The following is a 25,575-nucleotide window of genomic DNA, read 5'->3' on the forward strand; positions in this document are numbered from 1 at the left end:
TGCTCTTTCGAGTGTTTAAGAAAATCTAAACTCACTGAGGTTATGCTATATAGAAGGGGAGATGGGGGTGCCTTTGAAAGATTCCCAGTACATAGGAGTGCATGGAGGCATTGGTTTCCCCAAATACTGGAACCTGTGGTTCCATCCCTGGCAGCCAGAGGGGGAGGGGGTCTGGCCATGGTGCCTGAGGAGGACTAAAGCCCAGAATGTGGACTCTTGGAGGTGGGGAGAATGCAGAGCAATCAGTGTTGATATTTTATGTCCTGTCGGCGCATCATCGTAGAAATGCAAGGCCAGATTTTATTTATTTTGGAGATATTGTAACATTTCTTATATAAGAGATTATGGTTTAGAATTCACCCTTAATAAATTAATACTCAAACTAGAATGAACTTCTCTGAAGGTAAGCATATTTCTTTAACTGCCCGACTCTCTCATCATCCTAGCTAGAGGCCTCTGTGATGAGTAATATTTTCTCCAAGGCTTGACAACCTCCTCCACTCCCTTTGTTCTCGTAAAACATTTTTCTCATATAAAATGCCCTTCCCCACGTCCAGCGTATTATACTGACCTTGGAAGTGCACATCTGAATATATTACTTGGAGGTTTATTTACAGCTTGCCTTATAACTAAAGACAGGTTACTCTTTACCCCTTTGCAGGTTTGATAAAATGTTTGGGATTTAGGGGTTTGGGTAAATGAATGCTGTTTTGGGGTGAAGGAGAAAAACAGATTTGCAGCATCTTAACAAGAGCCACCTGTCTTGGGAAGCATCCATGTCATCTGGTGGTTTAACCACCTAATTAGTGATATTGTACCTACACATGTCACCAACACTTGAGAAGATAATGATAGGCCTGACTGCTACGGGAGAGGAGTGCTTAGGATGTGGAAGAACGAGTTAGCTAGAGCTTGCAGACAATTCTGTATCATGGACAGTCTAGCCTATTGAAATGCGGGAGTTTGACCCTTTAAGCTCTACATAGGTGTCCGTAATTTCACCCCTGCGATTTCATGATAATCAAAGGTGTTAAGAGGCGAATAAAATGGGACCTCCCAAGGTGAGGAAGATGAGCTCTGGCCTTCCCCGTGTGGGCTGGTTTGGCTCTATGTTCTCCTCCAGGGTGCTTCTCTATCTTTCTCTGCCTTCCCCACCAAGGGGCTGAGCTCTAGGGACTGCATCATGGGCCTGCTTGCGCTCTGGTTTCTGGTTGGGGGGAGACAGTTGCACGGAGGGGACACCAGCAGGAAATTGAGAGGAGGGAGACACTGGGGGGCTTATTCCCTTGGCTCCCTTCTGGGTCACAGGTCGGCAGTGGGTGTGTTCCTCCATAGAAGGCCACAGCTCCTGTTGGTGACCTCCTGTTTCACCCAGAGCCACAGCTCCTTGTGGGTTTTGGCGACCACTCCATCCCCTTGCCTGGTCAGCTCTAAGGGTAATAATAGCTCCCAAACATTAAGGGTCTCAGGGCCTCACCATCCCTTCCTGGTTTTCTCTCACCCTACCCACAATTGTATAAATAGTCTCTTTATTAATCTCTCCTCAGTTACCCCCATTTCAGTGTACAAACACCCTGATGATATAACATATTACCCTTAGATTCCCCTGCAGTGCTGTGCCTACAAAAGGTAGGTAGCAGTAGAGAGGTAGACCTAGCACTTGTAACAGAGTCTTCCTTAGAAAATCCTGGCTTTATACCATATCATATCACATTACAATATTATATGACTTAGATTAACCAACTTCAATCTTATAACAGCATTTGTCTGCCTTTATTTCTGAGGGTTTATATGTGCTCCAAAACTCACTTTTTAGACTACTGAAGTACAGGAGAGTGTTTCTTTAAAAACGAACAGGTTCTTCTGGGTGTTGACAATGTTCCGGGCTATTCTTTATCTAAATTCATCCAACTCTGTTACTCATCATGCTTTTTCACGGATCCATGTAGCTTTCTCACCTTGGATGTCTTTTCTGCCCATCTCCATCTCTTCATACCCTATTCTTTCTTGCCAGTTAACACCTCTCCTATTAATTCATCTACCTAGCCAATTTTTATTGTCTGCTAAATCTTGAGTGTCTGCTTCATGCCAGATGGCTCAATGAAAGAGACATACGAGAGCCTTCCCTAAAAATCCACTCTCTTCTCTTCTAGCTCTAGAATCCCTGCCCTGATTCTGCTTGATCACATTCTCCTTTGCACTCTGAGTGTTACCTTCATGCCCATCTTTGCCCCTTTATCATGAGATTCCTGGGAACAGAAAATATGTTTTGATCTTTGCCATCTCCTTGAGAACCACGTACATATCAGTACATAGCATGTACTTAGTTAATGCCTGAGGAATCAAATCAAATTACCAAGATAGTCTTACCCCTAAGGGCCAGCAAATGCCTTGGGCAACTGATCTGATGTGGAAGAATGGTTTGACAAGCAGGGATCTTTGTCAGATATTTCAGAGTACAGAACCCACGGGTTTTGGCCAATTTGAGCAACTTAGACTTAAGACAGTGACATTATAAACCCCAGAAAGAGGGCATTTCAGAGAGAACTAGAACAGAGAAGTTGCCCAGTCAGAGCTATCCCCGTGACAAAATAAGGTCAGTACCCCTCCAACCTCCTCAGTCCTTCTGTTCCCCAAAGCTTGAAATAACTAGCCAGAACGGCTTTAGTCACTCTGAAAAATTTATGTAACTTCTCATAAAGTCTAACCCCAACATTCCTCTCGCACTGTGCTGATTCATTTGCCCAAAATATGCCTGACCAGTGAGGCAGAAATAATGATTCTTACTGGCTTTTAACTATCAGTCTCCCCAGGTCTGTTTCCCTTAGTCCTAGGGGCCAATTCTAATTTGGTACAGAAAAAAAAAAAAAAAAAAGTATGCCTGCCAATTTCCATCCTGGAACGGCTGAAGAAAGAAAATATACATCATTATGGTAAAGGCACGTATATTTATATTAAAGTGCCATTCACAACCTCCACCCCCCACTTCACACTCCACCATCACTTCCACCACCAGCTAATTGTTTCAACCTAATTGCATCTTGGAGTTATGCCATTGCCCTATATTAAAAGAAATGAAGTTAAACATCACGGCAAGGAGATTCAAAATAACATCTTCTTTACAGAAACTTTCAGAAATCTCTTTCTGCTTCGCTACAGGGAATGGCTGTGAATTGACAAAGCAATTGATTTGATTTAACTTATGTTAGAAATATTGCAAAAGGCGTCACTGATTCAGTTCCCGTTTCTATACTGGATTTGTGAAAGGTTAGCCAATGTTTGCATCCCGTTTGCAAAGAGCATAGGCCTCTGAGAGGCACAGTTTTGTTTAACCCTCACTTCTGCTTCCATTTCTTATTTAGGCCTCTCTAGCCCTTTCTTTGTCTTCTGCCTTAATCTTGTCTTGATATATCTTCTGTATCTTTGCAAGATGGCTATAAACTTTATGGAAAAGGAAAGGGCATACCAAAAATTTAAGGAATACTTTATTTGAACTCTTATCTTCCTACCTCAGGCAGGTAAGTCAAATCATTCAAATATAACAGTGATTACACTCAAAGCGAGGGCCAAGATATAGGAGCACATGTTTTGCTTCCCCATCTCTAGAGGCCAGATGGAGAAGGAAAGAAATCATTTGGCAAAGAGTCATCACACTCCCACGATACCCACCTCCACCTTCCAAAATGATACCGCCTCTATTTTCTCCCAAGTATGACTGGTGTTTAGAGGTAATTGATGTCCTTGACGTACTCTTTGTAGGAATTAAGGGTGAGAACACAGGTGTACATATTAATTTGTGTATTAAGGGATATCTGGGCAGGCTCTTACATACTGACTATGATTCATGCTTTCATATTAATTCATAATTGAAAAGTGGAATTCACTGATTCCATCTTAATACCTTACCATTTAGAGCTAAGCTGTGCTATGCATCCTTCCTTAAATCTTACCAAAAAAATTTGGAAAATCTAGGATCATAGACTGCTAAAGCTGTAAAGACCTTTGTAGTCATCAGTTGTTCCAAACATAAATGTGTGTATGTCAGTATATGTTTTCTTAAACTTAGTTGCAGAATTAGCTTATGCTTGAAAAATAAGAATATAAAATTGCCCTGAAATATAAGAAGTAGAATGTGAGTCTGATCATCCCTAGTCATACTTCTCAGACTAAGTGCCATTAATAGGAGCTTGCATTCATTCATTCATTTATTCATTCATTCAAAAATATTTATTGAGCACCAATTATGTCTTAGGCTCTGTGGATCAAGACAGGAGACAAAAATAAATAAATAGATATAGAAAATAATATCAGTTAGTCATAAGTGCTACAAAGAAAAATAAAGTACAGTGGTCTAGAGTAGACTCTAGAGTGACAAGTGAGGTCTCTTTGGGTAGAATGTGACTACATCGCAAAGGGAGAGGCAGATGCAAGTCCAGCAGGAGTGAGCTGGGAGTGCACTAGGAACAGCCAAAGGTCCGAGGTAGCTAAGATGCTCTGAGGAAGAGGGAAAGTGTACAGGATGAGGTTAGAAATGTCAACAGTAGGCAGATTTTTTAAGTGCTTGAGACATTATAAGGAGATTTGTTTTTTCTAAGTGCCAGGAGAAACGATTGGGTGGTTTTAAATGGGAGAATGGCATCTTTAATAGCCAAAAAATTTTTGTGTGGGGAGAAATGATCTAGGGGGATGCCTGAAGATTAATTTTCAAGGAGGCATCATCCAGGGCTTCCCTAGTGGCACAGTGGTTGAGAATCCGCCTGCCAATGCAGGGGACACGGGTTCGAGCCCTGGTCCGGGAAGATCCCACATGCCGCGGAGCAACTAAGCCGGGCACCACAACTACTGAGCCTGCGCTCTAGAGCCTGTGAGCCACAACTACTGAGCCTGCATGCCCAGAGCCCTTGCTCCGCAACAAGAGAAGCCACAGCAGTGAGAAGCCCGCACACCACAATGAAGAGTAACCCCCGCTCCCCGCAACTAGAGAAAGCCCGTGTGCAGCAACAAAGACCCAATGCAGCCAAAAATGAATAAATAAACTTATAAAAAAAAAAAAAGGAGGCATTGTCCAGAGGGAAGAATTACTGTACATGATTTTTGTGTAGTGTTTATGCTTATAGCTGTTTCCTGTTTCTTTAAAGCCTACAAGAATATTAATAACAGTAAAAATTAATAAGCTGCCTTAGCAGACTCAGCAAGATCTACTTCCTACGTCATGCCAATACCTGAGTTCATAGGCAGAGCATCCAAATGAGGCAAAAGGACAATGGGAATCTGACACAGGTTCTGCTGACCCACCTGTCTAAGACAGCCTATGACTGTTCTTTATGCAAAAACTAATATATCTCTATATATTTTATAAGATTTTTATTTTGAAATAGTTCAAGATGCACAAGAAGTTTCAACAATAGTATAAAGAATTCCCAGGTACCCTTTGCCCAGCTTCCCCCAATGATAATATCTTACATAATACATAGAACATGTAAAACCAGGACATTGACATCTATATAATATTATTAACTTAGGTACAGACCTCATTTGGATTTGATCAGTTTTTACATGCTTTCTCCTTAAATTATTTATTTGGGGGGAGCGGATAGTACTATGAAATTTTATCCCAAGTGCAGATCCAAGTAACTATCACCATAATCAGGGTACAGACTGTCCCATCACTACAAAGAGACCCTCTCATGTTATCTTTTGTTGTGTTGAAAGTCAGCTTTTGTTTTATGAACATTTCAAACCTGGATATGAAGAATATTTCTATTTCCGGCTTCTCTATTTTATTTTTGTTAATATCTGTAAATACACTTAATACAATGTTTCTAAACCTTTAAACATCACAAACACATAAACATTTACACATTTCATGAATTCTTTTAAATATTTAAACCTTGATTTTAAATGTAATTAATTAAATTCTCCAAAACATTGCAATAAAAATCGATTCTAATTAGTCAACTCTTTAATTGATCCAGTCACCTGGGAAATAGACAACATTCACGGAGTATCAGAATGATTTCATAATTTACTTTTCTAGTTTTTACTTACCCTAATACAAAAGTGATGATACTGTGATTTTGATTTATTTCTTCACTTTTTACTGTATTTATATTATACCTCCCCAGGGGTATAGTAATCTTGCCACACTCAAAAGAAAACATGATCTCATACATATCTGCTAAGATGATGAGTTCTGGAGTACTAAATAACTGTTTCTTGGTCATGGCACAAGATCTGGTTGTGTCTAAGCTCTTTCAAACCTAGATGGGTGCACCTAGGACCCTCTTCTTAAAATCAACCCTCAGTTGCAAATGGAACTTTTCAAGCTCATCCCTTTAAACAAAACAACCCCCAATACCACCGCCTGCCAGAAGAAAAGATTGACTTTTTATACCCTACGTTGAAAAACCCATTATCTTCTCAAGTTTTTTCATAATTTTGATATAGTCTGTTAGAACTTTTGGAAATTTGAGTATGTTTTATTCACATCTTTTTATGATTAAAAGTGTTATCCAGGGTTTTGTAATTCATGAGATGTGAATTTGGTCTGTGCAGTCTGCTTTCCCCTGGGTCCTCTGGCTGGCCCATCATCTTGATGCATTCTCTGGAACTCCATTTCTACCTGGTTAGAGTGTATGAGCACTGGGTTCCCTCAGACCTTCCTATTCTTAATAAAATCCTTTCTTGACCCAGAAATAATTTGTTTGCTGACAATTCCCAAATTGTATCCATTCCTGCCTACATAGATAAAAATTCAATATATACTTCATAGAAACAGCACTTACCCACCTGTATCAACTATTCCACATGCATTAAAATGAATAAAAAACAAGCATATACTATTACAGTCATTGTTTTTTTTTTTACAGCTATCTTTTAATACATTTTATTAGATGGCACCTGCTTTTAAGCTTTTTGGTGACAATGTTGCCACAGCTTGGTGAATGTGTGCCCTGTAAGCAACACTCAGGGGTTTTCTGATGGCATCTTTGTGTTCTGGCAAAAGACATTCTACTCCCAAGCTGATTTTTTTTTTCAAGTCCCAGACATTAAGTCAAGGAAAAAATAGTTTAAGTGATTCAAATAAAGGATAAAGTCTTCATTAGTTAACGCACATCCGAGACAACCTGAAAACCACGTAACTCCCCAGACAAAGCAGGATTGGAGTTTTACAGAAGAGAGGGCTATGTTTCCTTGTGGTCTGGCCTGGATTGCATTTTTGGGAAAATCTCTAACTGCTGAAACTTGTGGTTGCAAGAGTTAGAGAATGTACTGGTTTCCCATGCTTCTTGCTCGGGATCTTTTGTACAATCCCTTTCAAGCAACTGTCAGAGCCGTTCTTTTAAGAGCTATTTTTGCAAGCTTTGTGGTTTGTCACGGTTCAGATGAGGGAGAGGAAAAGAGGGAAATAGCAGAAGGAAAAACAAAGGAAAGGAGGCCAGGGTCAAAGCAAGGAAAACAGGGGTCTGATTTAACTCATTTACAGAGGTCATCTTAACTTAATTATAAATTTAATTGTACCTGAATTAAAATATAAAAGAGACGAGCTAAAATGAAAACAATTAATGAATTTTATATCAATATTTCCTCACAACAGAAATATATTCTAAAAGATTCCTTCCAAAGCTAAGGGAATCCATAATTTTTTTAAAATGGTAAAAAGTCATAAAAACAACTTTTTCTACTTGCTTTCATTTTAGAGAACATTGATACCTTCTTGCTAATGATGAGAAAATTAACGTTCTCACATTTCCTCCCACAAACTTCCCACCCACATTCTTATTGCTGTTACAAAAAAAGAAAAAACAAAATGACCTTCTGGGACATATTTGACCAATAGAACTTTCTGCAGCGTTGGAAATGCTCTAGATCTTTGGCTGTTGAGCCCTTAAAGACATGGCTAGAATGAACAAGGAAACAAAACTTTTCCTTTTATTTAATTTCAATTAATTTAACTTTAAATTAACCACATGTGGTTAGTTGCTACTGTAATGAGCACCTCTATTCTAAAAGATAATATAGATTATTTTCATGACCTGAGGCAGGGAAAGAGTCCTTAAACAGGACACAAAAAGCAGACCATAAAAGAAAATATCAATAATTTGTATTATATTAAAATTAAGAACTTTTTTATGACATGCTACCATTAAAATAGTAGAAAAGAAAACACAGAATAGGAAAAGATATTAGCAACACCTTTAAAAGAAAGGGCTTATATGTAGAATATATATGAATAATATGAATAATTACATTTAGGTTTTGAACACTTTTCACTGTCTGTTATTCTTCAATAAAAAAACATTTTTAAGAAAGAGATCTTGAATCCAGAGAACAATCAGAAGTGACCATTTCCTAAAGCAAATGCTCTCATTCCTTAAATTGTTTGCTAACATTGGCATGAATGAATGAATAAATAAATCCCTCATTTAAAATTTTGCATTTTTAATAATGACTTTATGAAGTATTTTATTCATTTTCCCTAAAATGCTTATTTGTAGCCTTTTCTCATTTTTTATGGGGCACTTATCATTTTTATAATGATTTATGAGAACACTGTATAGTAAGGACATTATCCATCTGTCAATCAGGTTGTAAATATTTTCCTCAGTTTGTCATTTAATTTTGTCATAAAATTTTGGTACTTTATAGTACCAAAGTTTTAATTTTTATTTCATCAATTTCCTCATATTTTTCATTTATGGTTTCTGAACTTTTTGTTTATAATAGCTGTTGCATTCCAAAAGTATAAAAAATATCTGCTTATGATTTTCTCTAGTATTTTCAGAGTTCCATTTTTAACATTAAAAATCTTCTGTATATCTGTAATTTATTTTTATTTATGGTAGGCACAATCTAAGTCTTTTTTTTTCTTTTGTACATCTGAATGCCAATTGTCCAAGCAACAGTGTGTCCCATGCAAGAGTCATCTTTTTTGCACCAATTTGATTTCCTTTTAAATACGTATATATACACTTACATATGTGTTTGTATGTGTGTGTGTCTATATATATATATGCCTTAGACTCCCTTAGATACTTGGATTTGTGCCTGGGTTCCCTATTAAGTTTCTCTTATTTATATATCTAGTCTTATACCAATGTTGTGATGATTTAATTACTGTAGCTGATTAGCCTTCAGTGTAGTCACTGAAATGTAAATTTCACAACAGTAGGTTTTGCCTAATATTTTGGCTTCCTTGCTCACAGGCCTGGTGCCCTTCCGTGAGCCTCTGTCCATGTGGCATCTCATCCTCTAGGTCCTCTCCCAGTGACCTCTCTCTCTCGAAGGGTAGTCAGATGCTTACATGGTGGATGGCTTCCAAGCACACTGAAGTTTGTGCTGTCAGGTCTTTTTAAGGCGTAGTCCTCTAACTGGCACCACATTACTTCTGCAGTGTTCTGTTTGTCAACAGGCTGGTTGGATTCAATGTAGGAGTGACTGCACAGGAGTGTGAATACCAGGAGTTGTGTCCATTGCGTGGTATCTTTGCAGACTAACGGCCTCAGTGGACATTCTTGTCTTTGTCCTGGAGACAAGAATGTCTTAGGCTCTTCATTGATATTTGTTGTTGGTTTCTAGCTTTTATCAAGATAAGGAGGGACCTACCATGCACAGAGGTTTGTTTTGTTTTGTTTATCACAATGGGTGCTGAATAGTGTCAAATATAATTTGGAATTTATAAAGATAACCCTATGGTTATCTCCTCTAAATATTTATGTAATGAATTCCATTAAGAGAATTCCTAACATTGAACCCTTCTTCCATGTCTGAAGTAAACCTTTTGTCTTAGTCTGTTTGGGCTGGTATGATAAAATACAAGCTACTAGGTAGCTTATAAACAAGAGAAATGTATTTCTCACAGTTGTGGAGTCTGGAAAATCCAAAATCAAGATGTTGGCAGATTCTGTGTCTAGTGAGGGCCTGCTTCCTGGTTCACAGATGCTGCCTTCTCACTGTGCTCCCTTCTCATGGTGGAAAGGTCTGGGGAGGTCTGTGGGATCAGTTTTATAAGGGCACCAGTTTCATTCTTGAAGGTGTCACCCTCATTAGCTAAGTGTTACTGAGACCAAGCTTATAGTGCTTGATGCATGACAGGCCAATAAATCAAGAGGCAATATTTGGGGGCAAGGAATAGGGACTTTATTGGGAAAGCGAGCAGACCAAGAGGGTGGTGGACTAGTGTCCCGAAAAACCATATTGCCCAGCCTTGGATGCTAATTTCTTTTATAGAACAAAGAGGGGGAGGTGAGGAAGTAAAGTAAAAAAGGCAGTAAGTGTTGCAAGTATTCCCTGGTTGCAATGTTGAAGCTCCAGGGCCATTCTGTCATTTGGGCAATATTTCTGTCATTTGGGCAATAATTCCACATATTGCACAGCATATACCTTTTGAAATTATCCTACCCACTTTCTAAAATCAGGACAAGACTCTCGGATTTCTGTGCCATTCCCTCAGGGAATGCTCACCACCTCCTCCTCACTCTCCTGTAGCCTATAGTCCTCATGCAAGTCAATGACTAGGGACCCATCCCATCTGTTGATCAGGTATTTTGGGAGCACATCTGAACCCAAACTTTAGCCAGAATGGGTCCTCTACTCTGTATGTGTTATTTTAAGGTATATTTTCTTCTAAGCTTTAGGAGCAAGGAGAAATTTGTGGAGCTAAATTTATATAAACCTAACACCAAGCATAAAAATAACGGCCTAACCATCTTCAAATGTTTATAACAATGCTACTGTATGTAAAGTAAAGCAGAGAAGTTGGCAGCTATCTGGTGATTTTGCTCGATAGATCAAATTACACAGTTTGGAAGATTCAGACTAAACCCCATGCTTTCCAAAAAAAAAAAGATATTTTGAAATTATTTAGAAGATTATGAAAGTATATGCATTTAGGCTTGTGTGAAGAAAAAAAATATAAAGAAAACACCAGCAATAATAGCAACAAAACATTTTCAAAAAATCTATAGGGTTTGCAAGCCTTTTGTGTAAGGTTTTTATCTAAAGCCAAAGGCAGAGAGAATGTAATAAAATTGATGATTAATTCAGCTACAAATTTGAAGCGGTTTTGTCTTCAAGTGTTTGAAATATTAAAAATATTTTTGACATCTTAAAATATCAAAAGAGAGCTAGGTTCCTTCAAGGAAATATTAGAATTAGAGCAATTCAGAAAAGAATTGTTTGGCAAAGAAGCTATGATGGTAGATTAGCTTATTTGGTATTTGAAACCATTAAAAAGCAACAATCCTTTAAGAAGTGTGGTATTGGCCCTCCCAAAAGAGAATAAATCCTTGGAATTGCATAGAGAGAATATATGTAGACCAAGCAACACAATAAACTTAATATACAATAAAACTAGCTTTCCAGTATAACTCTACACTTGAGGAGAAAGGATTATTTAATGAGTAATTTTAGAACGATTCAATAACAGTTTTGAAAAAAAAAAGGAAAACATTCATACCTTATACAAGATCAAAATAAATTCCATGCCTTTGCACAAGCTGTTCCAACCACCAAGGGTGACTTCCTCCTGCTTGCCTACCCAGCAAACTCCCACACACCCTCCATAAACACTCAACTCAGTGCTTCCTTTGTGATTCCTTTCTAATTTCCTTTAAAAAACATAAATACATTCTATTCTCTACTCCCACTTTATGTGGGTAACTGTCTTGTGACAAATACAGTATGGCATTATAATAATTTGTACTTTCCTAAACAGAGTGTTTACTCAGTTCTTTTAACCTTTGCAATCCCAGCACCTGAACCAGTATTGGCCACAGAGTAGGCATTCAAAGGGTCTTTGATGAATGAATGACACATCAGTATCCAGGATAATACACACACATTAAAATTCCAAGCATGGTTTCACAGAATGTTTGTGAAAATAAGTTTTTTAAAAAAAATACATTACAGGGCTTCCCTGGTGGCGCAGTGGTTGAGAGTCCGCCTGCCGATGCAGGGGACGCGGGTTCGTGCCCCGGTCTGGGAAGATCCCACATGCCGCGGAGCGGCTGGACCTGTGAGCCATGGCCGCTGAGCCTGCGCGTCCAGAGCCTGTGCTCTGCAACGGGAGAGGGCACAACAGTGAGAGGCCCGCGTACCGCAAAAAAATAAATTAAAAAATAAAAAATACATTGCAAAAGCATATGTACCATGAGATTACAGTTATAAAAAAAGAAGTATGGTTTTATTTACCCCAAAATAAAAGTATATGTTTATGCTAGGGTCATTAAAATATTTTCCATTGTTTCATTACCTTTACAATTTTTTTTTTCTCGTAGCATGTCATCCTTGGGCTTAATGTAACTGTTACAGGATGTTAGAATGAGAATCTTCCTATAATCAGTTTCAGCTGAAGCACCACTACAATAAATATTGGATTACAATGACAGAGAGACAAATCTATCCACCACTCCCAAATGCAGAATTTATAGTTAATAGGAATCCCTAAATTTTGGGACACTTCCATGATATCAAAGGTATATAAAACATCAGAGAGAAGCTTTGGGGAGGAGTTCAGTAAGGCTTTTTTTTCCTGGAAAGATCTGTTGTCTTGCTCTGTTTCCCCAGTCTCCTCTTTGGGGGAGCACATAGGGCATTAGAGGGCAAAAATGAGCCACTAGCCTCAAGACCTGCAAAGCGGTAGCCCTTAGAGTAGACAGGGGGTTGTCTCCAAGGTCACCACTGTAAAGCATTGAAATTCTGTTCCCTGACATTAGGAAACATAGAAGACTGGTCGCTGATGTAAAATTGATGAAGTTAAAGCCAGCTGTGGAATGTGGTCTGAGCTTACCCCAGAAATCTTAAGAGAAGAGAGGGTCTGAATAGTTGCTTTGTTGAGATTAGACTGATTTCCCAGGGGTTGTAGGGGCAAAGGACGTACGAGTTTTCCCACAGTGAGAGAAGGGGTGGAACTAAGCTGGAATGGAATTGTTCAAGGTCCTGTCCAGCTGGAGGGATAAGGAAACCTCAGCAGAGAGAAGTTAGAAGTGTTGGTGTGTCGGAGTGGTGGGGGGAAACTGGCGACCACGGGCTGAGAAAGGAGTCTTGGCAACTCAGGTAGAATATGTTTCTGCTTGAGTCGAGGAAAATGCAAGGGAAGGAGCCTAACAGGAAACCTCTAAGGGGTTCTCAGAAGCACTTTATGGGAAAAACGGGAAACAGTCAGCTTTCATCAACTGCAGGGCCCATAAAGCACAGTACTGCCCACCTAGACAGTATTGTCCTCTACCTCTTATCCTTCTAAGCCTTCCCCACGAGGACCTTGCTGAAGAGTAACACAAGTGGTAGGGGAAGTCAGCAGGACCGGGCTTCCTGTTCTGAGAAGCAGGTCCAAGCTGGTGAAGGGAAGAACATGTTATACCAATTTTGACATTTTGATAATTACAGGAAGCCGGACTTCATATATTCTGAATTGAGAGTGTGTTACTGAAAGCAAATGTTGAACTGTTTCCTAAGAGTAAAGGAAAAGTCGCAAGCCTGCAGAAGAAAGATTACCACAGATAAAAGATGACACCATGGGGTAATGCTTAAAGGGATGGTGGGAGATAAAAACTAAATTGTGTTCTGATTCCAAACTACACACTGAGCTTGTTCAATATGTCAGTTGCATAAGGAAAAGCAGTCATTCTCCTTCCTTAATGCTCCAGTAAATCATAGAAATAAGTCATCCAGGTCACAAAGTTTGTTCAGTTTTGATTTTTATTTTAAATATTATTTAAACCCTCATGAATTGTGGAACATCCTGCCATATTTCATATGCTTTTGGATGATAAAGTTTGGATCATTGATCATAAGGTGGGGATGGAAACTCATAGGTCATTGTGTCTTTTTTTTTTTAACTTTTTATTTTGTATTGGAGTATAGTTGATTAACAATGTTGTTATAGTTTCAGGTGTACATCAAAGTGATTTAGTTATACATATACATGTATCCACTCCTTTTCAAATTCTCTTCCCACTTAGGTTGTCACATAATATTGAGCAGAGTTCTCTGTGTCATTGTGTCTTAACCCTTCATTTTACAAATAAGGGAACCCTGGCATAGAGAGTTTAAATGACTTGCCCCGAACACCACTGCTGGTTAATAGCAAAACAGCTTCTGACGTGCCATGCTTCCTTTTCTGATCCACTCCAAAATTTCCACAGTCTGCTGTAGCTACACCCCCAGTCTGAAAGGAGTCTGAAAATAGAAGAGAAGTGGGCAGTTTTCCTAACAATACTAATCAGACATTGGGTCTTCTCTAAGTGTCAGAGAGGGTCTCACAAAGCAAACTTTTAGAGAGTGTAGGAAGTTAATTACCTTCCTCTGTAATGCATTAGTCAATGGTCCTTGTAACCTGAGGCTATTTAAAGTACAACTTGTATTTAGTAGCATGGATTCAGAAGAATTTAGACATTAATATATCTAAGAGAGCCTCTTTTATCTAGTTTATTACATTTTCCTCTGACATGCTTAAAGGTCTTTTAAAACCTATCTTGTGTTTAGTTAAAAACAACAAAACAGATTACAGAGAAAGAATGTTTTGATTGAAATTAATAATTACTTAATAGGTCTCCTTCAAAGGAACATGAAAATGGGGCTTACATATTTAAGAGGTTTCTGAGATGAAATGGCCTAGGTTTTCAAATACAAGATTGAAGAAAGGATTGTCTGTTTCCAAATAACTCTCTTAACAATCTACTGCAGTACTGCTGTGTGTATCCATTGCTTTAAGGTAAAACATTGTCACCTAAGAATTCTGGGAAAATACAAATATGTGACGTCAACATTTCCCAGTGTTCCTCAGTGAGGATATGGTGTTAAGGGATTTAATTTTTAAGATGGGAGATAAACATTGGGTTTGTATGATATAAAAAGTAATACACACACACACACACACACAAAAAGTAATACAGTGCTCAGAATGACAGTGTAAGAACCTCTGAATATCTGCTCCTCCATAAAAGCAATGAGAACACTTGCAAAAATCAAATTCAGCTTTTTCAGAATTCTGGAAAATTCCTGCAAAAATCTGAGGAATGTTTATTCAAGAAAAACAGATAAATCTCAGTAAAAAGAGGGAGTTTTATGATGTTTTAACTTGCCTTATTCTCATCTCCTTCTCCCCCACTCATGGTAGCTGTGAAAACCTAGCACTGAGCCCCTGGAGAGGGGTAGAGCAAATCAGAAGCCACAAAAAAAGGCCCCATTCCCAAGAATTGTTATTATCTGATTTGTGTGACAGCTACCTAGGAACCCCAACTTACAGGGCTTGTCTTTATCTCACCTGACTTGAACTTACACTGCTGCCAACATGTTCCCTACAGCATTTTTTCAAAACAACCAGTGGTGATTGTTTAATATCACAGCTGCCTAAAGTGCAATAACTGATTAGGAACACTTAAAAAGAAAGCTGATCAAAACTCTTAAAAGGAAAAGCTTGGAAATGAGATTTCAATAGTTTGAAAAGCTTTGACATATTCTAGAGAATCTAACAGACTTCACACATATGCTGGGTTGTGCACATGCTCAGGAAAAATCTGAGAAGGTCCTAACCTCTTACCTAACCTTGAGGCTGTGCACAAACAGGAAGCGAAGGCTAAAATAGAACTGTAAACTGACTGTGGAGTAATGGAGTTGTGCCCCAAACACATAGAGTCGCTTAATGAAAGCTGGGAGACTCATTGGTTCACAGCATTTATGTAAACGGAGATTTAACCAGGGTTTGTGTTTTTCAAGTGAGTTTAATGTACTCTTGAGAGCATGTACAAGAGTGATTATTATCATGAGCTATGGAATCTAAGTGGGATAACTACTAAGTGGGAAGCAAGGATGTGAGGAGATTTATAGAGAAAGTGTGTTAAGGTTAATGGATTGATTATGTCTGGGTGGGGGGTTGAAAACTTATTAGAGTAGAAGTAGTAGAGGAAGTGGACAGGGAAACTTAGGGAGTAGAGATAATCAGAAATTGGGATGATGGAAGTTGAGGTTTTACAATTATTATTCTACAATGTCTAAGGTTTGTCTCTGGTTATGAGTGGCCGAGATAGGGTGGAGGACAAGATCATTATACCAGGGAATCAACCAAAGATGATATGAAGTATTGCTGAGCCATTAAGTGCCTCATCTTTGACAATGTTTGCTTGGGGTAGAAAAAGCTGCATGTTACTGAATCTTTCCCTAGCACTGGAGACAGATGTCCATTGAAGGATACAGATCCAGGGATTAGCAAAGCAGGTCACTGAAGTTTGGAAGGCAAGGGATTCTAGGATGGTAGTAAGACAATGTTGGTGAGGATGCCCACTGCATCTAGACCAGACCAGTCTTCTGCTATAGGAAGAGGTGCTAATGGACTGTGCAAAATGAGGCAAGTGAGGGCTGAGAGCCATAGATTTAGGTGTATATGTGGAATAATTTAGTTGTGTATGTGGAATAATTTAGGTGCGTATGTGGAATACCTTAGGTGCGTATGTGGAATAATTTAGGTGCGTATGTGGAATAATTTAGGTGTGTATGTGGAATACCTTAGGTGCGTATGTAGAATAATTTAGGTGCATATGTGGAATACCTTAGGTGTGTATGTGGGGTCCTTATTCTTCCTAAGAAACGGGTTCTGATTATGCTTTCCTTTTTCCCACCTAGACACCACCATTTCGTCAATGTGAAATGAAATTTCACACTGTTTTTATTTATTCTCATAGATGGGATTAACCCATTGGTTCAGCTAAAGTGTTTTGAGCTTTAAAGAATTAAAGGAGAAATTGGGGACTAAAAGTTGTCAAATTCAGGCTGAAGTCATAAGCCTGGTGGCCCTCAATGTCCCAGAGCTGGCACAGCCTTGAGGACCCCAGCCACCAGTTCAGGAACCAAAAGGGAAGCCAAAAGATTCATTCTTTCTTTGAGCAAGTATAATGGAGTACTTTACAGTATTCAAAATCTGATTAATGAAAACTAAAGACAAACAGGGAGAGACAGAAACCAAGAAAGCATTCTGAAATATTCTTAAAATGCTCTGTCATCATAAAGCATTTGATCACAGCTGGGTTTAAATCAAGACTTTCCCACATCTGACTGTGTGACCTTGGGACATTTTCTTTACCACTCTGGGTGGTACTCTTTTACAACTTACCTCAATAACGTTGTTCTAGTTCGTGAGACAATGTATTATTGGCGTATATTTAAATATTTTATGATATGCAATCCCATATTTTTAAAATGAGGCAAAAAGAGAAGAGTGTTCCATTATTTTGCAAGATAAATGTAGTACGATGTTGTTTTCTTTGCAAATTAAATAATCTACCTGCAAAATATATAATTAAACTCTCCAAATATGAATGCTGGCTTGTTAGACCTTTATCTCACTTATCAGCCACATGATGTTATCTCCTACATTGATAAGTTTGGGGATCTTTCACTCAGCACTCAAACAGACTATAGGAGTAGACAGGGATGGCAACAGGCAAAAGGAGGGTTTTTGTACCTCACCCAACTTCCTTTGTTCAGAGATCTGGGATTAATGTTGGTAAGGCTATGGTAGGCTCAGGGTGCATGGAGGCAGGGAATAAAACTAGATAATATTTCAAGGTGTCTTATTTTGATCTTAGAATAACGAGCAAGAATTTTCATTATTATATAGCAATTCGGGAAGATGGCTTTTCTGCTGATGTCTGGCATCTCCTTGGGGACTTTATGCTGATGAATTGCATACATCCTTATAGTGACACTTAATTTGTCACTGTTCTGAACTCATAGACCAATGTTTTAAATGAGGTCTCTATTATTGCTGTTTCAGGCACAGAAACTTGGGTGAGGATGGAACTGTGTGGTCAGTCAAGTGGGACAAGTGATGCTCATTTCCTGGATTGGCTGAAAATCCAACCAGGCCCTCACCAGGAAATTCGCTTCATTGCTCCACAGCCATTCTTGGAAGAAGTTGGCTTGTAAGTACCCATTTATGTGTTAATATGTACTGATTCCTCAAATGGTGCCTAGTTACTTAGCACTTTTCCCAATTGAGAGAAGGCAGTACCTGCATTAGCAAGCAGGCTAGTTTCTCCTCTTCAATGTTTGTTATCTAAGCAGCATCTTCCTTTAAAGTATTGAAATTTTCACATATGTGTCCTTTACTCTTAAAGCCAATGTTTTCCAAGTTCTCGAACTGGCCAGTCCCTTTATGAAGCAGATGGTCCAACAAGACTACCAAAGATCCCATGCAAATTAATAAAAGTAACAATCATAGAACGTAATTTATTAAAATAGCTTTGGTTGTCCTTTCTTTACCTTCCCAACTCCTAATTCTTTTCACAGAGATATCCAGGTCCCTTGGGGCTTCCTTATCTTAGGAATCTTGGTAGAACTGAAAGCAGAATGACTCTCAAGTAATGGCATTTCCTGAAACTGTAGAAGAAAATGTTAAGTGTCCCAGAAGAACAAGCATAGTAATTGAAAGGTTTTTAAGGGCAAGGAAAGAAAAGGAAGATTGCCCAAGGCTGAGGAAGAAAAGAGGTCCCTTACTTCCTCAAGTAGGCCTGGGCTTTCCGCCTTGGAGGAGCCCCTCTAGAAGGATGGCTGCACAGTTTATCTGGGGAAGCTGCCCTTCACTCAAGTGTAGCATAGAAGATGATGGGCCTGAAGGAATCATGTGGTGTTTCCATAGTAACTAGTGGGGTCTGTGGTACCAAAGCAATGTTGTGGTATTATGGAAAACCTTAAGAATCTTGACTAAGTATTCGAGTAGGAGGAGATGGAAGTTAAATAATGGCTGAAATTGAATTTTCAACCCTTTCAGAGGTGGGTGGGTACCCAAATTCAGAATTAAATGATATAAAGTAAAATCATAAAACACAATTTTTCTTACCTATCTGTTTGTGGTCTAGGATTCATTCCTACTATACTAACATTGCATATAACTTTTCAATTTTCAAAACTGTTTACTTACCTTAGAATAAGTATGTAGATAAACATTAATATTGCCCTTGCTTTACAGATCAGGGAATTGAGAGTCAGAGAATTTGAACAATTTGCCTAAGATACAGAACCTACTAGTGGCAGAGTCAGGAATTAAGGTCACATCCACCTACCCCTAAGTTTCATATTATTTTCAATATACTATGCTGCCTTTCTAATAGAGTAACTAATATCACTCATTAGGTACTATTGAGGGGATGGTTGGAGTTATTTAAGTATAACTAAATTGTTAATTAAGGGTTCTGATATCCACCAAGCAATACCAGCTAGGTATCTTACAGTTCAGCTCAATTCTAACACTATTTACCTGGAAATAGTATCAGATCCCACAGGCTGAGGACTCAGTCCCACATGACTGCCCTCCAGTTTAGTTGCCAATCACAAGTCAGTGTTATTACCTGTGCTTCTGATCCACTGGCTATAAATGAGAGGTTCCCACAACCCCCTCCTTGGGTTCAATTAATTTGTTAGAGCTGCTCACAGGACTCAAAAAGTTTACTTACTAGATTTCTGGTTTATTACAAAGGATATTAAAGGATATGAATCAACAGCCAGATGAAGAGATACATAGGACGAGCTCCTGAACAAAGGAGCTTCTGTCCTCTTGGAGTTTGAGGTTCAGCATGGTGGCACGTGGAGGCATTCTGATTCCCCAGCCTGGAAGCTCTCCAGACCCCTGCCTTTGGGGTTTTTATGGAGGCTACATTACATGAGCATGATTGATTAAATCACTGGCCATTGGTGATTGATTAACTTCCAACTCCTCTCCCCTCCCCAGAAATCAGGAAGTGAGACAAAGTTTCAACCCTCTCTATTCATGGTTGGTTCCTGGGCAACCAGTACCCTCACCCCATCTTTAGGTGCTTTCCAAAATCACCTCATTAACATAAGCCCATTTGTAGAGGAAAGGGTCTTGTTATGAATAATGAGACACCCATTTCACCTTTATGGCTCTGAAACGATTTCAGGAACTGAGGACTAGAGACCAAAGATTATAACAAAAGGTGATTCCATTGCTCTTATCACTCAGGAAATTCCATGGGTTTGGGGAGCTATGAGCCAGGAACCAGGAGGAAGACCAGTTGTACATGAAAAGTATATTTCTGTGATCTGAATGACCAAATATGTGTTTCTTATAAATCACAGAATAGCACTAATTTAAGCCATAGTTAACAAAATTGGACCTCAATCACAGGTTCTCAGGGTCACTGTGGGATCAGTTTAATAGGGATTTTCTTACCCGGCTGCTCTCAGGCTTCTTCTAAGGCTCTGTGCATTCCTCCCTTCTTCAAGGAAGCTGCCCCCTCTTATTCTGCTAGCCCTTTGTTCCTTCAGCAGAATTCAACCCCACAGGTGATGCCCTCATTCTTGGAGTACTACTCCCTTGACTTCCTTTCCACCACATTCTCCTGGATTTTCTCTTATCTTATGGGCCTCAGTATTCTTTTTTTTTTTTTGTACCTGAATACAATATTGCCTTCTCTCAACATTCTTTCTGGGCCCTTTTTCTCTTCTCTGACATTTTTTGTGAGGGTAAGCTCATCAATTCCCATAACTTTAAATATTAGTGATTATATATTTGAATCCCAAAATAGTAATTCAGCTTTGTTTGACCTCCAGACACGGATTGAACCAGTTTTTCCCCACTTAATTAAATGTCAAAAGTCTTTACCACAGTTTTCAATCAGTCTGTTTTCTCCCTCACCTTTACTCATTCACAAGTCCTTCAATAGGGCCTATATGTATCTCCCAAATTTCCAGTCTGTCTTCCTCTCTCTAGCTCTCCTATCTCTGTTATCACTATGACCTCTCATCTGGACTTGTGCATCTGCACCCTAACTGCTCTTGCCCCTCCTAATTCTGTCTCACTGCAACGCACTGCAGCATAGCCGCAAAAATAATCCTCTTAAAACACAATCAGATCATCTGACCTTTGTGTTCTGAACCCTCCAAAATCTTCTCTCTTCACTAAAGGAAACCCAAACTCCTCACATCCCACAAGCTGCCAGTGATCTGACATCTCCTGATCCTGTCTCATGTCCCTCTCACACTCTCTCTGCCTGTTCCAGTTACACCCAACCTCCATCAGGGCCTCTGTTCATGCTGTTCCTTCTGTCCGTGATTTTGTCTTCCCCTAACTCATCCTCTGGCTGTCTTTCCTCAGAGAGGACTTCCTTGCCACCCATCTAGAATGTTCTGAACCTCAGTTTCTCATTTGCTTCCTTCTTTGGACTTATCACAGTCAAAGATTTTTCAGGCCTGTGTTTAAATACTTGATTGTACACGTTTCCACAATAGAGTTTGTGTTTCATGAAGACAGGGACAAGGAGAGTCTTGTTGTTTCTCATATCCCCAGTGCTGAGCACCATGAGGGGCCCATAGAAACTTCTGGATAAATTTGTGTTGACTGCGAAAGAAGAACCCAAGCCCAACACTCAGCAGATAAACAATGGAAAATAGGAGTTCCGCTTTGGTATTGAGCTTATGGGACACTCAGATCTTGCTCCAGATTCTATCTAAAGCAGTCCACTTCTACTTCGTAGACAGGGAGGGAGTTTAGTCATAGCACACTGAGGGTCCATTAGATACAGAGGGGCTGGCCCCACTGGACCAGACTAGACTGTGGACCTCCTTGACTTCTTAAGCACAGATCCCAGGGAGTTCTGTTACGTCAGATCATGTGGATGAAAGTCATACTTCCATTTAATGCAGAGTGATTGGCACCTATGCTGTAACCTATGTAGGTCTGTCATGTGTGACTGTCTGTCATGTGTGACTATCTGTCATCTCTGCTCATCAGTGTTACGCCTTATAGCATCTTCCTGACTAGTTCAGGGATCCAGCCCTTCCCTGATCTGATTCTGTGGCTCAGCCTTTAACCATTATGACAATCAGTGTCACCTGAGTCTGCCCTGAAATAGTTTGCTGTGCCATATGGCCAATTAGAAGATTATAATGACTGATGCTTTTAAGGTCCACCTTGGCCTTGCCTCTCTGTGGCCAATGAAATCATTGTTTTCAAGGAAAAATACCTGTGCGGTCATGGAGGAGTGTGCTTCACACATGATTTCTCATTGGGTTATGTCTAGGACAACTTCCTAGTCTTTTTTATTCAACGTACATGCCTATAAATTTTCAAACTCCTGTAAAGTGTCTGATTTATAGAATTTTGAGAGATAATACCTCTCCCATTAACAAAATTAATTTAGAATCATGGTACTCCATACAAGGGAATTTTCTCAGCAATAAAAAGAAACAAAATACTGATACATGCAGCGATGTGGGTGAATCTCATTTGCAACACACTAAGCAAAAGAAGCCAGATTCAAAAGACCACACATCGTGTGATTCCATTTATATGATATTCTGGAAAAGACAAAAATACAGGGAGAAAACAGATCAGGGGTTAACAGGGCTGGGGGTGGGTGGTACAGGGAGGATTGATCACAACGAAGCATGAGGGAATTCTCTGGGACGGTGGAACTGTTCTGTATCTTCATTATGGTTGTGGTTACACAGCTACATGCCAACTATGGTAAGTTTTTTGTGTCAACCTGGCTAGGCTACGGTACCTAGCTACTCAACAACACTCATCTAGGTGTTGTCGTGAAGGTATTTTGTAGATGTGGCTAACACCTACAATCAGTTGACTTTCAATGAAGGAGATGATCCTTGATAATGTGGGTGGGCCTCAACCAATCAGTGGAAGAGCAAAACTGAGATTTCCCCTAGGAACGAAAAAACAGCCTCAGGACTGCAGCATTGAAAGACAAATATATAATATCGCTTACATGTGGAATCTAAAAAAAAGGCTACAAATGAACTTATCTACAAAACAGAAATAGAGTTGCAGATGTAGAAAATAAACTTATGGTTACAGGGTGGGAGTAGGTAAGGGGGGAGGGATAAACTGGAGGATTGGGATTGACACATACACACGGCTATATATAAAATAAATAACTAATAAGGACCTACTGTATAGCACAGGGAACTCTACTCAATACTCTGTAATGGCCTATATGAGAAAAGAATCTAAAAAAGAGTGGATATATGTATATGTATAACAGATTCATTTTGCTGTACACCTGAAACTAACACAACATTGTAAATCAACTATACCCTAATAAAAATTATATTAAATAAAAAAAGACTGCAGCATCAACTCCTGGCCCCAAATTTCCAGGCTGCTGGACTTCCTCTGTGGATTTTGGACTTGTCAGCTCCCACAGCTGTGTAAACCAATTTCTTGGAATAAATCCCTTCATATATGTATGGTTTTGTTTCTCTGAAGAACATAACTCATACAATGAGTTTATCAAAATTTATAGAAATATTCACCTAAAAATGATAAATTTTACTATATGTAAAGTATATCACAATAACCCTGATTTAAATTTAAAAAACTGATTCAGAATACTAGTCAGGATTCAGTTTTAGGATATATATAGAAAACATGTGTGTGTGTGCGTGTGCAAATGAACATGTGTGTGAGTTAGTGCACTTGTGCCTTTATGCCACGTGTGCCTTTGCAGGTGTGTGTGTTTCTGCAGAGGATGTGAGGAAGGTGGGTGAGTTTGAAAAAAATCCTTAATCATGAAAGTGGAGTGATAAAAGTAGGTATCTGTTTGCAATCTGGGCTGATTTGGGAGGTTGTTTCATAGCTAAAGAAGGAGGCCCCAGTGCAATAGGACACCAGCTGGTCAGTGCACTAATGAGTCCCAACACTTGAGTGGGGAGATTAAATTAAAAGTAAACTTTTATTTTCTTAGCACTACCTATACACATGATGATATGTCAGGCCTTTCAAGGTAAATGAGGTGAATAAAATATGGTTACTGGCCTCAATGTGTTCACAGGTTATTAGAGAACATATTAGCAACTTTGTAAATAACTGTAACCCTGGGCACAGAAGTGCAGACCCAGGAAAACATGGACTGCAGGAATGGGGTGCTCCAGCAGGGCCAAAGAGATAGTAAGTCTGATACGGTTATCATTCAATAAATATTTGTTGGAGGCTTCCTTTGGGCCAATTTGGCTAGCACATAAGGTATATATAAAAGACAAAACTAAAACAGGGAAGGCTAAAGTGAAAACACTGGATAGACAATTTTTTAATTAGAAACAGCTTTGAAATGGTTTACTTCCACTTGAGAAAGGAATGAACCCAGATGTGAAATGGGTCACCCTGCTCCATAAGATCTAGTTAAGATTTGCTCAAGCCATCATTCCCTTTTAAATGTCCAATGACTTCCTTGAGAGGTTTGCTAATTCCTGGGGTACTTAGTCACCTTCATTTCTGCTCTGATTTTCTGCTGCCCCTGAATCCTTGTTTGCATATCGTGTCTTGAAGCTATTCCATTATGTCTCTTGCACACCCCTCCAGCCATCTCTTCTCATCTCCTCAAGAACTAGGCTCATGCAACTTTCCAGTCATTCCTGTGTCTATTCTAACAATACTACAGTACCTTCAAACTTGAAACCCCTCGACCTCATGTCCTACTCCAGCTACTGGCCTAATTTTGTGCTCCCATTCATTGAAAAATATTCAAAATTTAGAATAATAGATGCATATAGTTTAAAGAAATTAAACAGCCGAAATACCTTCTCACTGGGACACCCCTAAATGTCAGTGTCTGGGGTTCAGATGCTCAGGTTTTTTGAGAACATGACTGTAACCCTATGTCTGAGGCAGGGCAGTGGGATAATTTTTTATCTGGAAACAGGCTACGGAAGGCAGACAGGATCCCCGTTCCGTTTGTAGACTGGCACCAAACCCTCTTGTTTTCAGCCCTCCAAGTTGCCTAGTGTTCCTTATTTTAGAGTCTCTCTGGTCTTATTTCTTGAGAAACAAAAATCTTTTCTTCTTCTACGGGGTGTGTTGTCTCAGATTGTCAATTTAAGCTGAGATTGAGAAATTCCGTAAGTCGAAACTGAAGAAAACAGAAATGCAAGAGAAAAATCCACTGCCTTCAAAAGAAACGACTGAACGGGAGAAGCAAGCAGGCTAGTCATAATGAGGCGTGCGCCGCCCATATACACTGTACATTCCACAAGCACTGCCTTCTTATTTTACTTCTTTTAGCTGTTTAACTTTGTAAGATGCAAAGAGGTCGGATCAAGTTTAAATGACTGTGCTGCCCCTTTTCACATCAAAGAATGGAGAACTACTGACAGCGAAGGCGGTGCCTGCCTCTCCCATCTGCCCGCCTGTCTGGCTGGCAGGGAAGGAAAAGAACTTGCATGTTGGTGAAGGAGGAGGCTGGGACGACAGTGAAATCTAGAGTAAAGAGCGAGCTGGTCCACGGTGTCTTGCGGGCTGTAAAATGCAGTTTAATCAGAGTGCCATTTTTTGGTTGTTGTTCAAATGATTTTAATCATTGGAATGCACAATCTTTTTAATATGCAAATTAAAAGTTTTAAAACCTGAAAAAAAAAGTCTCAAATTGTCATCTAGCTGTGTGGAAAGTGGAAAGGAACCTGGGCAGGGGAGAGCTTAACTGTTCTCTGTATGGAAATTCAAGCAAGTCCCATGCCTCTGGGTGGATGAACTTAGAGATTAACAAGAAGCTGCTGTCACTCATTGGGATGCAGAAGCAAAAGTAAAAGTCCTCTGCTGTTATTTGAAACTTT

At 39.3% G+C, this 25,575-nt stretch overlaps 1 long non-coding RNA gene across 1 annotated transcript; it reads left to right on the plus strand.

The window, feature by feature from the left end:
• LOC113617834 (uncharacterized) lies at nt 1-25,374 on the plus strand. The gene is made up of 3 exons (XR_003431782.1): nt 1-11; nt 6,448-6,450; nt 25,236-25,374. It is a non-coding gene; the product is annotated as an uncharacterized LOC113617834 (long non-coding RNA).
• The last annotated feature ends 201 nt before the right edge of the window (nt 25,375-25,575 follow it).

The sequence above is a fragment of the Aethalodelphis obliquidens genome, unplaced genomic scaffold, assembly GCF_003676395.1.
Source record: "Aethalodelphis obliquidens isolate GAN/ISIS:26980383/991018 unplaced genomic scaffold, ASM367639v1 scaffold5, whole genome shotgun sequence".
In the NCBI taxonomy this organism is placed as follows: Eukaryota; Metazoa; Chordata; class Mammalia; order Artiodactyla; family Delphinidae; genus Aethalodelphis; species Aethalodelphis obliquidens.